Source organism: Nicotiana tabacum, chromosome 18 (assembly GCF_000715075.1).
Source record: "Nicotiana tabacum cultivar K326 chromosome 18, ASM71507v2, whole genome shotgun sequence".
NCBI lineage: Eukaryota > Viridiplantae > Streptophyta > Magnoliopsida > Solanales > Solanaceae > Nicotiana > Nicotiana tabacum.
This window is the reverse complement of record NC_134097.1, coordinates 82,244,289-82,256,449: the sequence shown is the minus strand read 5'-3', so window position 1 is coordinate 82,256,449 and position 12,161 is coordinate 82,244,289.

Below are 12,161 nucleotides of genomic sequence, written 5' to 3'. Positions count from 1 at the left end.
CACCCCTACGTCCAACGGTCATTTCAGAAAGAAGGATTTGACCACTCGAATTATAATGGGTTAACTATTCGAACATTGCTCGAAATAACACCCCTACAACCAACAGCCATCGCCAAAAGAAAAATTCGACTTCGCTCGAAGCATAACATATTAACATTTCAACCTTTGCTCGAAATGACACCCCTATGGTCAATGGCCATCCCCTACAACCTTTGCTCGACAGAATCATTTATATTTGACCTCGCTCGAATTACTTTACACTCGAGCTCAATCGAGTTACTTTAGGATCTATAATCGACTACGCCAAAACATTACACACAAGCGGCCGAAAAGCCAGGAGCTTCACCGCGTAGCAAACAAAAATAACAATTTGGAAATACACAGCAACAACATGTGCATTTAATCCGGACAACTCCACCTACAGATCCTGGATCCGCTCTTCTAACCTCGCTACCTTGAGCGCCGACATATCCATCACATTATCCCGATCAGACCTACAAATACGGAGGGCGTCATCCAAGGCCGCTACTTCGGATATGGCGGCCTCCCTGCCTTTTTTGGAACGAGTCAATTCCTCAGCCTTAAAGCTCAACTCGCCCCTCAGATCGGTAGCCTCCATTTATCTCTGCGCAAGCTCAACAGTTAAGGAAACCACCCGTGTTTGAAGGTCGGTATTCTCGGCTATCACCCCTTTTCTCACCTCGACCTCATCCTCCTTGGCCTTTTACATTGACCTATGGCCTTCATCAGCTCTTCATCAGGCTCCTTCAGCTCCTCAACCTTTCTCGCCAATTCCTCCTCTCTTTGTTTGAGCCCGTCACGAAATAGCTGAAACTCGCTATCTTGGTTAAAAATGTCGGCCAACGCTCGATGCTTGGTACGATACTCTTATTACTTGGAGGTCATCTTTTTAAAAATGATCGTCCTCTGCTCATCCCGTCGGTCGCACTCATTCCCTATGATGAGAGTCTGACATACAAAGGAAATATAGTCAGCATAAGCAGATTACGCATGCGAAAAAAATCCTAACATTAAAAACACTTACTCGCAAAGCCATGCTAGAAATACTCAACAAGAGCTCTGCATCACTCATCGTCTGCAGCACCGTGTTCTTAGAAGCAGCGCATAAGGGGGAGAAGGACGATACCGCATGTTCACAGTTAGCCAAAAGGTCATAACCCACGGGAACAATCATGTGTCGGTTAGGAACCTCCGTCATTACTTCCACGCAGGTGTGTCTATCCAAAAAGGCACGCACCTCTTCAGGATCAATGTCTGACCCCGAACCATCATCCTTTGCAAGCGGCACCCCATTTTCTACGGCTACCGATGGCGCACCACCCTCAATGGCCCGTACAGGCTCCCCGCCTTGATGTACCCCCTCGGCCCTGAGAGAAATCCATGCCATAATAGCATCCGCCATAAAAATAGCCCCAGCGTCAGGCACAAGCACGAATGCTGCCCTCGGGACAATGCCCTTCCTCATTTCAACACTAGTGGCGACGGTCTTCCCGACATCCATTCATTGCCTCTTTCTCGATGGCGACTCCTTTCCATCAGACGACTCATTCACAGGGTGGTAGATAGGTCCGGAGGAGATCTCATCCTATACAGCAGCATCCTGAGGAGAGTCCTTAGCTGATAGGGCTTGAGTACGACCTCCACGGACGGACTCAGCCAGAGTAAATTGCATCCATGCCGATGCAATAACCTGGAGAAATGCTGGCACTGGATATGTTTTTTGGAAGCCCGTTGACTTGTCACCATAAGGAGATCATATCAACAAACGATGGTAGATAACTGAAGGTGGAAACAAAAGTAACACTTACTAGACGGGACCTTTGGTACAAAATGTTTGTAGAAAACCACCCAGTCACGAATACCCGCCATGTAGGGTAACACGCGAGCCACCCAGTCTTCAATGCCGACGACAGGAAAGGGTGCACGCTTCTTGACTAAAAAAAGACAAAACAAGCAACAACACAAAGAAACCACAAATGAATGAAGAACGAAGGGACGAAAAGAATATCACACACGTATGCCAATAACAACTACGCTTATGGTTCCACTGCTCGGGAAATCCAGCAAGGTCCGATACCAAGTGCTCGGTTTTGATGAAAATGTACTTGTGCTAAAACTTTTGATTCGTCCTATCATCCATTTCAACTGCGAGCCCTCTGGTATCGCGATGTCATAGGTGTATCATAGTTCCTCTGTAAAAACTTGGTGAAAACAAGTGTAATAGGTGGCGAATATCGACCTTGCAACCGGCCAGTTCCACAAACTTTGTCAGCATCATGAAAGCTTTATATAAATACGGGGATAGTTGTGCTGGGCAGACGTTGTAGAATCTACAGAATTCCTCTACCAACGGGAGAAGAGGGAGAGTATAACCAATTAAGAAAGGATAGACATAAAAGGCACATTATCCAGCTCGATCAACCTCCACGATGTCGCCACCAGCCGGCACTATCTCAACATGAGAAGGGATACGATATGTAGATTGGAGCTCAGCTATATGAGACGGCCCAGTTTCGGACAGCTATATGAGACATCCCAGTTTCGGAGATCACCTGAACGGGAGCGGGAGCATGTTCCTTATGAAAATCGCTTCTAGACAAGGGGTTTCTTGGAACTATCTCCTCCATGGTTGGAAATCTCCCACCCTTTTCAGCCACAAGATCCTTGCTAGCGGAAGGGGGAGCCACCGACAACGGAGTGGCATCAGAAATTTCATCATAAATTCGAAGGGTTTGCGACATCTCAACGATGAAAGGTATGCTACTAAACCTAAAGAAAAGGGCAACAACTGGGTATGAAGGAGAAAGAAAGAATCGTGAAAACAGAGTCGATAACACAAGCTGGCAAAAGAGTATCGAAGGAAAGCAATGCTCATGCAAGGAAAATGATGGTAGAAACTTCTGAAAAATGAAACCCCTATCTATTTATAAGGTGGATGGCACGAGAATCGAGTCAAAGGATTTTCAACAACATCAAAATCAAAGCAACTGGCACGCAGATGCTGTCTTGGGAATATACGTAATGATGACGCGCGTGGCTATGATGTCACCCCATGGCAATCACACCAATCGTGACTCCCCTGGTTGGGTCGTTTTCTCGATCTTGGTCGACCCGGGTTATTCAAGCAGCCAAATTCCATTGAAACAAAGGCAAGTCATGTCCTCTTATCGAGGGCGTGCAGGACCACGACCTCAACAAGCGCAGGGACTAACTGTATAGGCCCAAAATCGGCAACTCGGCAGTAACGGTTAAATAAGACAAAGGACGGGGTCTACCATGGTCTGACGACCTAAGGTTGCTCTTAGAAAGGTTGGAGCCAAGAACGGGTAGCCAAGACGAAGAAAAAGCGGTAGAATGGGTTCGAAAATAGATAACGAATATTCCTTTGAATATTCTTTATACTATACTTTTTAGGGTTTTTTAGGAATATCCCTTATAAATAGGAAGAGATAGAGAACAAAAAGGGACTGGAGTTTTGAAGAGAAATACATTGTAAAGGTTGACAAGAGAAAATATTCAAAAATTGTCTTGTTCATTGATTATATTCTAGAAGCACACGTTGTTCAATTCTCGTTCATAAGATCCAAATATTCCATACCCATCTGCTTCTCTCACTTTTCCACGTTGCTAACAGAAGAAAGGAAAATCCCAGTCATGCAATAATTGGGTGGTAGATCCTTTCTCATGGCATTCATCGCTATCATTTACATTTATTACAATTCGCATTATCCTATTTATTGTCAATCATAGGATATTGAATCCGTTATTTAATGCTCTTGAGCACTTCTCGTTTCATAAGGGCTCTATTTTATTCGGTCTAGAATTTATTAAGTTCAACTACGATTCACCATTTAATTCATTATTAATTGATCTGATAAAAAAGTTAAAACACTTTTTGCTCAAACACTAAGAAAGTCAACTAACATGTGAATGCCATATTCCATATTGCACCAAAAAGCTATTTAGAAACAAAAAATTGTATTTTTCATTTCGTACAACTATAGTTTTGTCTCCAAATCCACCAAGTGAGAGCAAGAAGGAACTACGCACACCTCTACTTGTCGATGTAGATTTTGCATCCTGAATAAATACTAAAGCTTCTTTTAAAGAGACGACCACTTTGGTATCCAACTTGAGGAACATCTCCCATAACCAGGTAACTTATAGCCTGTTTGGTCGTGTTTTTTTTGTCAAAAGTGTTTTTCTGTCAAATGTACTTTTTTCTAAGGTTAAGATGTTTGGACAAGCTTTTAGGAGGAAAAAAATACTTCTGAGTAGACGCAAAAGCATATTTCTCAAAAGCAAAAAAACATAGCTTCTCCCTAAACGAACTTTGAAACTACTTTTCAGAAAAATAACACACTTGTTAAAAGCTTGGCAAACACTTATTACTGCTCAAACTTACTTTTAAACTTTATTTGTGGAACACAAAATGCTTCTCACCAGAAATACTTTTTTTTAGAAAATACTTCTGTTCAAAAGTATTTGTTTTAAAAGTTCTTTCCAAAATAAGCAAATTTTAGAAGCACGACCAACCAGGTTATTCATGACAATGCAAAAACAAACGATTTGCATCATCCACCTCCCATTCCGCACATGTTTTTTTTGATTTAAAAGATAAGTTATATTATATTAAACATTGCGTACAGAGGCAGGATGCATACCTTGCATCCTATTACAAGCATATGCACCTTCATTGGGTGCTATAATATTTTGTCCAACTATTTTACTACTACGCATAGGTCTACTACTATTAACATCCATATTTACAATATTGTAATCACTAGAGTTAGGCCTATCATTATCCAAAACAGGTCCCTGCACTACACTTTTTTCTCTCTCAAAAAGTGACCTTGCTAAAACTGGGTTGTCATCAAAAATATGCACCATTGATTGTAAGTCAAAATTGCAGCCCTCCTTTGATAGCTTGTACGCAACTCCATTGTACACATGCATTACTATAGGTTTACCCAACCTGTCCAGGAGGTACCTGCAATCAGAAATTAAATTATTAGGTATGTTTTTAGTGGAAGTGAGTAATCTTAGTAAATCCTTTGAGTCCACTTCTACTTCCAGTGGTAGTAGATTACGATCAAGAGCTAATTGGAGTCCTTGCATTAAAGCATATATTTCTGATGTAGTTGGTGACTCCGCTGTAATTGATGCTGCAAATCCTATTACCCATTCCGCATTTGCATTTCGTATTAAACCACCAATACCAGACTTACTATTATTATGGGCACCATCAGTGTTTAGTTTATAGAAAGGAAATTTAGGAGGTTTCTATTTAAGATTTTGTTGTCTCTTTCTCCTAATAGTATGCTTGTTAGCAATAAGATATGTAAATTCAGCAGCTTGTTGAGTAGTTAACTTTGTAGAAGCTATTGATGTACTATGTTTATAACAATTATTATTCCGGGCTAACCATATATTCCATAAACTCAAAGATAAGTATGTGGTTGGATTTATCTTGTATGGAACATAAAAGTTTTTGAAAGTTATAAGCTTATGAATCCAATTAGAATCATTCGAATCTTGTGACAAGTAAATGATATAATCAAGTATACCCAAAGTCTGCCAATATGTTTTAGTACTAATGCATTCTAGAAACAGATGCTTAGTGTTTTCATCTTTCTCATGACAATATTGACATGTAGCATTTTGAATGATGTTGCAATGTTTGAGATATTCCATAGTGGGTAGTCTTTCTTTAAAAAGCAACCATATGAACCCTTTGATTTTGGGTTGAATAGGTAGCCTCCAAATCCAGTCGTAATTTATATAATTTGTTATATTAATATTATTTAGTGCATCTAATATATTATACATGGACTTAGTACTGAAATTACCTGTAGGAGTTAAATCCCAGAAAATTTTGTCAACTTTGTTACCATATTTTGAAATATAAACTGATTGAATTAGATGTCTAATGGTATTGGCTAGGTCAAAAGGAATTTTATTCCAATCCCATCTCTCATTATCAGTAAAGGATGATATAGTCATGTCTTGATACTCCAAAGGTAAAGGTCCATAGATAGTTGATCTAATAGTTGTACCAGGTGCAATCCATGGATCCTCCCATAGCCTAATGTGTGTGCCTCTTCCTATATTCCATTTTATGCCTAACTGGCATAGGTTCCAACCAGTGATGATGTTAGACCAAATATTGTAATTCCTTTTAGCATGAGAAGTATGTAGATATTTGGACAGTAACACCTTAACCCACATAGTGTTTGGTGAATTAAATAATCTCCATGCTAAACTTGCTAATAAAGCATTGTTCTTATATCTTAACTTTTGTATTCCTAATCCACAAGTATATTTTGGCTTCGTAATATCCTCCCATTTGACAAGATGCAATTTCTTTTTCTCCAAAGTAGAACCCCATAGGAAATTTCGTTGATACTGATCTAGCTTATGGAGAATATTAGAAGGAATATGTATATATTGCATTATATGATTAGGAAGTTGATTTAATGTAGATTTTATTAAAGTGGCTCTTCCTGCTAGTGTTAAGAATTTAGACTTCCAGCCTGCTAATTTATTCTTGAAATTATCAAGCAAAAATTGGAAATCAGCATTTCTAGGCTTTGCTTGGAACATGGGGAATCCTAAATATTTTCTGAAAGAGGTTCCTTCTTTCATAATAAATGAGTTTATTGCAAAAACCTTATCATTAGTACTACAATTCTTAGAGAAAAATAACTTAGATTTATCAAAGTTAATCTTTTGCCCTGAGCATTCTAAGAAGTTATTTAACACATCAATAATAGCATAGGAACTTTTAGTAGTTATTTTAGAAAATAATATTATATCGTCTGCGAAGAAAAGATGCGATAGTGATGGACCCTTATTAGAAATCCGGATAGGTTGCCAATTTAAGTAGTCCACTGATTGTGATATATTTCTAGATAATAATTCCATACACATAATTAATAAATAGGGTGACAAAGGATCTCCTTGACGAATTCCTCTTGAAGGTGTAAAATATTGGGTACTCGAACCGTTGACTAAAATAGAGACTGATGTAGTTGTCACACAGGACATAATTAAAGAGATCATTGGTTGAGGAATATTAAAGTAAACTAAAGCATGTCTTATAAAGAACCATTCTAATCTATCAAATGCTTTTTCTAAATCAAGCTTTAATAACATGGCAGGAAATTTCCCTTTCATTTTAGCAAGATAATTTAAGGCTTCTTGTACTATTATGGCATTATCACACGCTCTTTTACCTTGTTGGAAGCTTTTTTGTGTTGGTCCTATAATATTTCCTATAATTGGTTTAAGTCTATTAACTATTATTTTAGTAATTAATTTATAGACCGTATTACAAAGGCTGATAGACCTAAATTGTTGGATTCGTGTAGGATGTTTTACCTTAGGTATAAGGTAAAGAAGAGTCTTATTAAGATCTACTAGGATAATTTTAGAATTAAACACATTTTAACAGAAAGAGGTGACTTTAGCACCTATCTCCCTCCAGTATTTTTGGTAAAAGATTGGATGTAATCCATCTGGGCCTGGAGATTTGTATGGTTTAAAACTATTCAAAGCTGTTAAAATTTCTTCTTGATAAAGTGGTAATTCCATCATAAGTAAATCATTTGAAGAAATATGACAATTATAAGAAGTCCTTGTTATATCTTTTGAGATTAGATGATCAGTATGAAATAAATTAGTGTAGTAATTTAGTATTAGATTACGAATTTCAGTACTAGAGTCTACCTAATTCCCAACATTATCTTGTAAAGCAGTTATTTTATTTCTACGACGTCTATGAAGGGTAGATAGATGATAAAATTTAGTGTTAGCATCCCCTTCCTTCAACCAATTTATTTTAGATTTTAACTGCCAGAATTCCTCTTCTGAACGAAGAATGTGACTGCATCCCAAAGTTAATTGTGTTTCTAGATTATGCAAGAAAACACTAGTAGGATAATGTACTAAAGACTGTAAGCCTGCTAATCTAGCTAGTAATTTTCTTTTTCGTTCAAAAATGTTACCAAAGATATTGAAATTCCAATGTGTAGATATTCTCTTAAAATTTTCAGTAGTAGGTAATAAAGGTACATCATTCATCCATGTTGCATGAACCAGTTTTTGAAATTGAGGATGAGATGTCCACATAGTCTCAAATCTAAAAATTCTATTATAAAGAGGTTGAGGAGGTTCCAAATTAATAAGCAAAGAGCAATGATCAGAGTGAGTACAAGGTAAATGTATAACTGTGGAGTTTGGAAATAAATCTAGCCAATCATAATTAGCCAAAAAACGATCAAGCCTTTCTAATATGGTACGTCCATTTCTTTGTTTATTAGTCCAGGTAAACCGACTGCCCTGAAAACCCAAATCAATAAGGCTACATCTATTCATAAAATTAGCAAATTTATCTAACCTATTGTTATTAATTGGTACACCCCCAAACATTTCCTTAGCTTCTAAAATTTTATTAAAATCTCCCCCTATTAGCCAAGGCATACCATTATTAACATACAGGTTAATTAAACTATTCCAAAGCATATCACGTAATTGATAGAGTCTACTGGCGTAAATAGCAGATAAAATCCAAGTAGGTTTTGTAGGACTAACCTGGACAAGGCAATGTATTTCCTGTTCCCCAACTCTCATTTCAGTTACATTGATGAGAACAACATTCCAAAGAACCACTGATCCTCCTATGATCCCATTTGCAGGAGATTGAGCCATGTTACTAAAGTTAAATTCTTCATGTAGCCTTTCATGGTCATGCATGTGGGTTTCAAGTAAAATAGCAAGAGTAGGTCTATGGCTATCTAAAAAAGACCTAAAATGTCTCATAAACTTTGGATTGTGAGAACCCCTACAATTCCAAACTAGAAAATTCATGTAAGAATTAGGGTTCCTGGGTTGGGACAAAGGATTTTGAGTCACTAGTGAATCCAGACTCAGTGGAAGTTGAAGAAGTATTGGTATGATCACCATAGCATACATTCCTACGTCGGGATTGGTGGTTGGTCGAAAATTGAGGCTGCATGTAACCATTTCTGGTGAACACTTTAGAATAAACTTTTTTCGAACTGTTCCTTGAGGTTGTAAAACTGAATCCCTTTTAACCACCAAAATTTTGTTCTTGTCTCCCTCATCTCCGCAAGAATTGCTATCAATTCCTCTATTGTCTCTCTATCTAGTTCTTGTGTAGATGGAAGGGGGAGAGTGGACTGGGCTGTTTGGTGGAGTAAGACTCTCTAAGGGACTGAGTGGACTGGAATAAAGGGAGAGTTGATTGAATGTGTCCAGGGGCTGAAACCACGAGGCAAAAATCTAGCACATGTGATGTGGTGAATAGAAGGGTAAGAGGCTTACAGTTTTCTCCCACGCTGGACTCATTTGTGCCATTTGGTGTGACCATGGTTGTTGAGTTGAACTTGAAGCCTATTGGTCCATCGGAAGAGGAGTCTGTGTTGTATACCATTGGTTCAGATTGAAAGCCTTTATTCCCAACCTCATTCCTTCCGTCACTATTTCCGCTAAGTGAGTCAGATTTTGTATCAACAACAGCACCTTTTGGTTGTTGAGTTATAGGGTGAATATCAGTGCATAACCCTGCAACCCCATTTCTAGCCAAGATTGGAGAGGGAGATAGGTTGTCATCAGCTGAGATGTGTAAATCAGAGGTGATGAGCTCTGAGGCAACTGAGGACCAGCCATTTTGAGACGAGGTAGATGGAAGAATTGGCTACTGGATCGAAGATTCCGACTCATACCTATAACGTTGGCCTCTGCATTATCTAAGGATGTTTGATGTTTCTGTGATGCAGAAGTTATACCAGTAAAAGGGTTTGGAGTTTGAGTTGAGTGAGGATACGTATTTGAATTTAGAGTAGAAAGGATAGAGGACTGATCATGATGATCTTCACATGGTAATTACCTTAGTTTTGGGGAAGTTTAGGTTGAGAAGGAACAAAATTTACTGTAGCATGCAAAGTTGATACTATACTATTAATTGTCTGGTCCGATGTGTCTATCTTAGGAAGAGTCCCTTCTGAGTTGTCTATGTTTAATAGGTTTTAGGGTGTAAAGGCTTGGTTACATGGCATGTCTTGAGTATGTGGCATGCACTCTTGGGAAGACGTGTGAGAATTAACTAAAGATGGTGATTGAGGAGCTATAGAATTAGGGTTAGGAATAAAGGGATTGATTGATATGGTCGGCCACTTTTCATGCTTATAGAAATGGGTTTTGTGTATTTGTTGTGTAGAAAGAGACCCATTGCCCAAGTTATCAACTATTAGGCCTTTACTAGAAAGATTTTGGGGGGAGTCTGACGACCCAGCATTAGAGAGCATATGAAATTGATTGTATAATTTCATATTGGGCTGATTCAGATTCATTTGCTCTTGTAAAGTGACCCGACCCAAAACAGGTAATGTAGGGTTAGCAGACTTACCTGGTAATGGAAGCACCGCCTCTACCACTTCTGTAGCCGCCCTTACCGCTGCCTGTTCTCTTCCCATTTGTGGTTGTTTGGGTGGTTGTAACTTCTTCTTGGAAAAAACCACCGTTTTCCATTCATTATCCTTCGAGAGAGTAGCAGTAGGTGTGTTAATATTGTCCTGTTGTTTATTGAATTGGTTATTCTCCATAGGTAGACTAATTATCTCAGGACAATTAAGAACTGGATGACCAAATTTACCACAGTGCGTACAAAGTAAATCCAGTCCTTCATAGAGAAGAACCTGTTTGTGGTGTCCTATGAATAGATGTGTTTTTAAAGGTTTCTCCAATGGTACTTCAATACATATACGAGCATACCTACCTCGTGTAGTAGTTGAGGTACAAGTATCAATCTTTAGTAGTCTTCCTAACTTTGATCCAATCCCACAGAGTATTTCTAAATCATAAAACTCGGTAGGTAACTCAGGCATGCGTACCCATATAGCTGAGTATGTAAGTTGAGTGGACGATGCTTTAAACTTTGGCTCCCATCCTCGTACAGTTAGGAAATGACTAAGAATAAACCAAGGACCTCCATGCAAAGCTTTGATCATATTTTCCTCTTTTTGGAACTTAATGAGGAAAAAATCAGAACCCAAATTAATTAGAGGAAGTACCTCTGTAGGTTTCCATAAATTCATCAGCTCATCATACATGATTTGGTGTGTAATCCTTTTACCAAAAAACTTTACTATAACAGAGTACTTCCAAGGTTCATATATACAAGACTTATCAGTTGAGGAAATTGGTATAAAAGAGTCATCGTCAGCGGTAGTATGAAGTAATTCATCTGTTAGATCTAGAGTGTTTAAGGAGTGTATTAGGTTGGTTGAGGAACAAGGCAAAAGATGTTTCTCGCTTAGTAGTGTTTGTAGAAAAGAAAGTGTTTGTGTTTGCAGGGTTACGTCGTCAATTTGCATGGATCCTAAATCTGGTGGTTCTGAAACTTGATTACACTGGTCTGTTTGTTTGAGGGAATCAGCCATGATATGTGGTGTTTATGAGGAAGTTTTAAGGAAACAGTAGATATGTTCTATAATGGTAGCGGTTGTAAGCACTGTTTTTACATGGTAGAGAGCTTTTTTTCCTCCTTGAAAATTTTGTCGTCTTGTGATCTTGTCTATGTTTGGAACTCTTTATTGCACATAGGAAATATGTTTTCTAGGGTTGAATAGGGTGACAAGACCTACATTGTATATTATTAATCAAAAAAGGGCTATCTCAAAGTGTTTCCTGCCTTTTTAAAGTCACCTTCAAACGTCAATCTTTAAAACAACGGTTCAAAATGCCCCTAAACTATTAGAAAAGGTTTAAAAGTAACCTTCATTCACCTATTGAGCTAAAAATACCTCTTCATCCACCTTTTCGGTTCACTCGTGCCCTTTGAGCGTTAGGTCAATGCTGAATTAAAAATAATTACTTAAAAAAAAATTTTGCAAAATATTTTAGTTTTTTTAAACTAATGCACCAGTAGTCCACTAATTTAGTAATTTTTTTCAGTTTTAAAATACTTTCAGTTTTTTTCAGTTTTAATAAAGTATTTTCAGTTTTAAAAAACGAAAATATTTTATTAAAAACAATTTTTTCTGTTTTTACCAAAAAAAATCATTTTTTTACAAAACAAATTCATTTTTTTACAAAAAAATGCTTTAAAAACTCAAAAA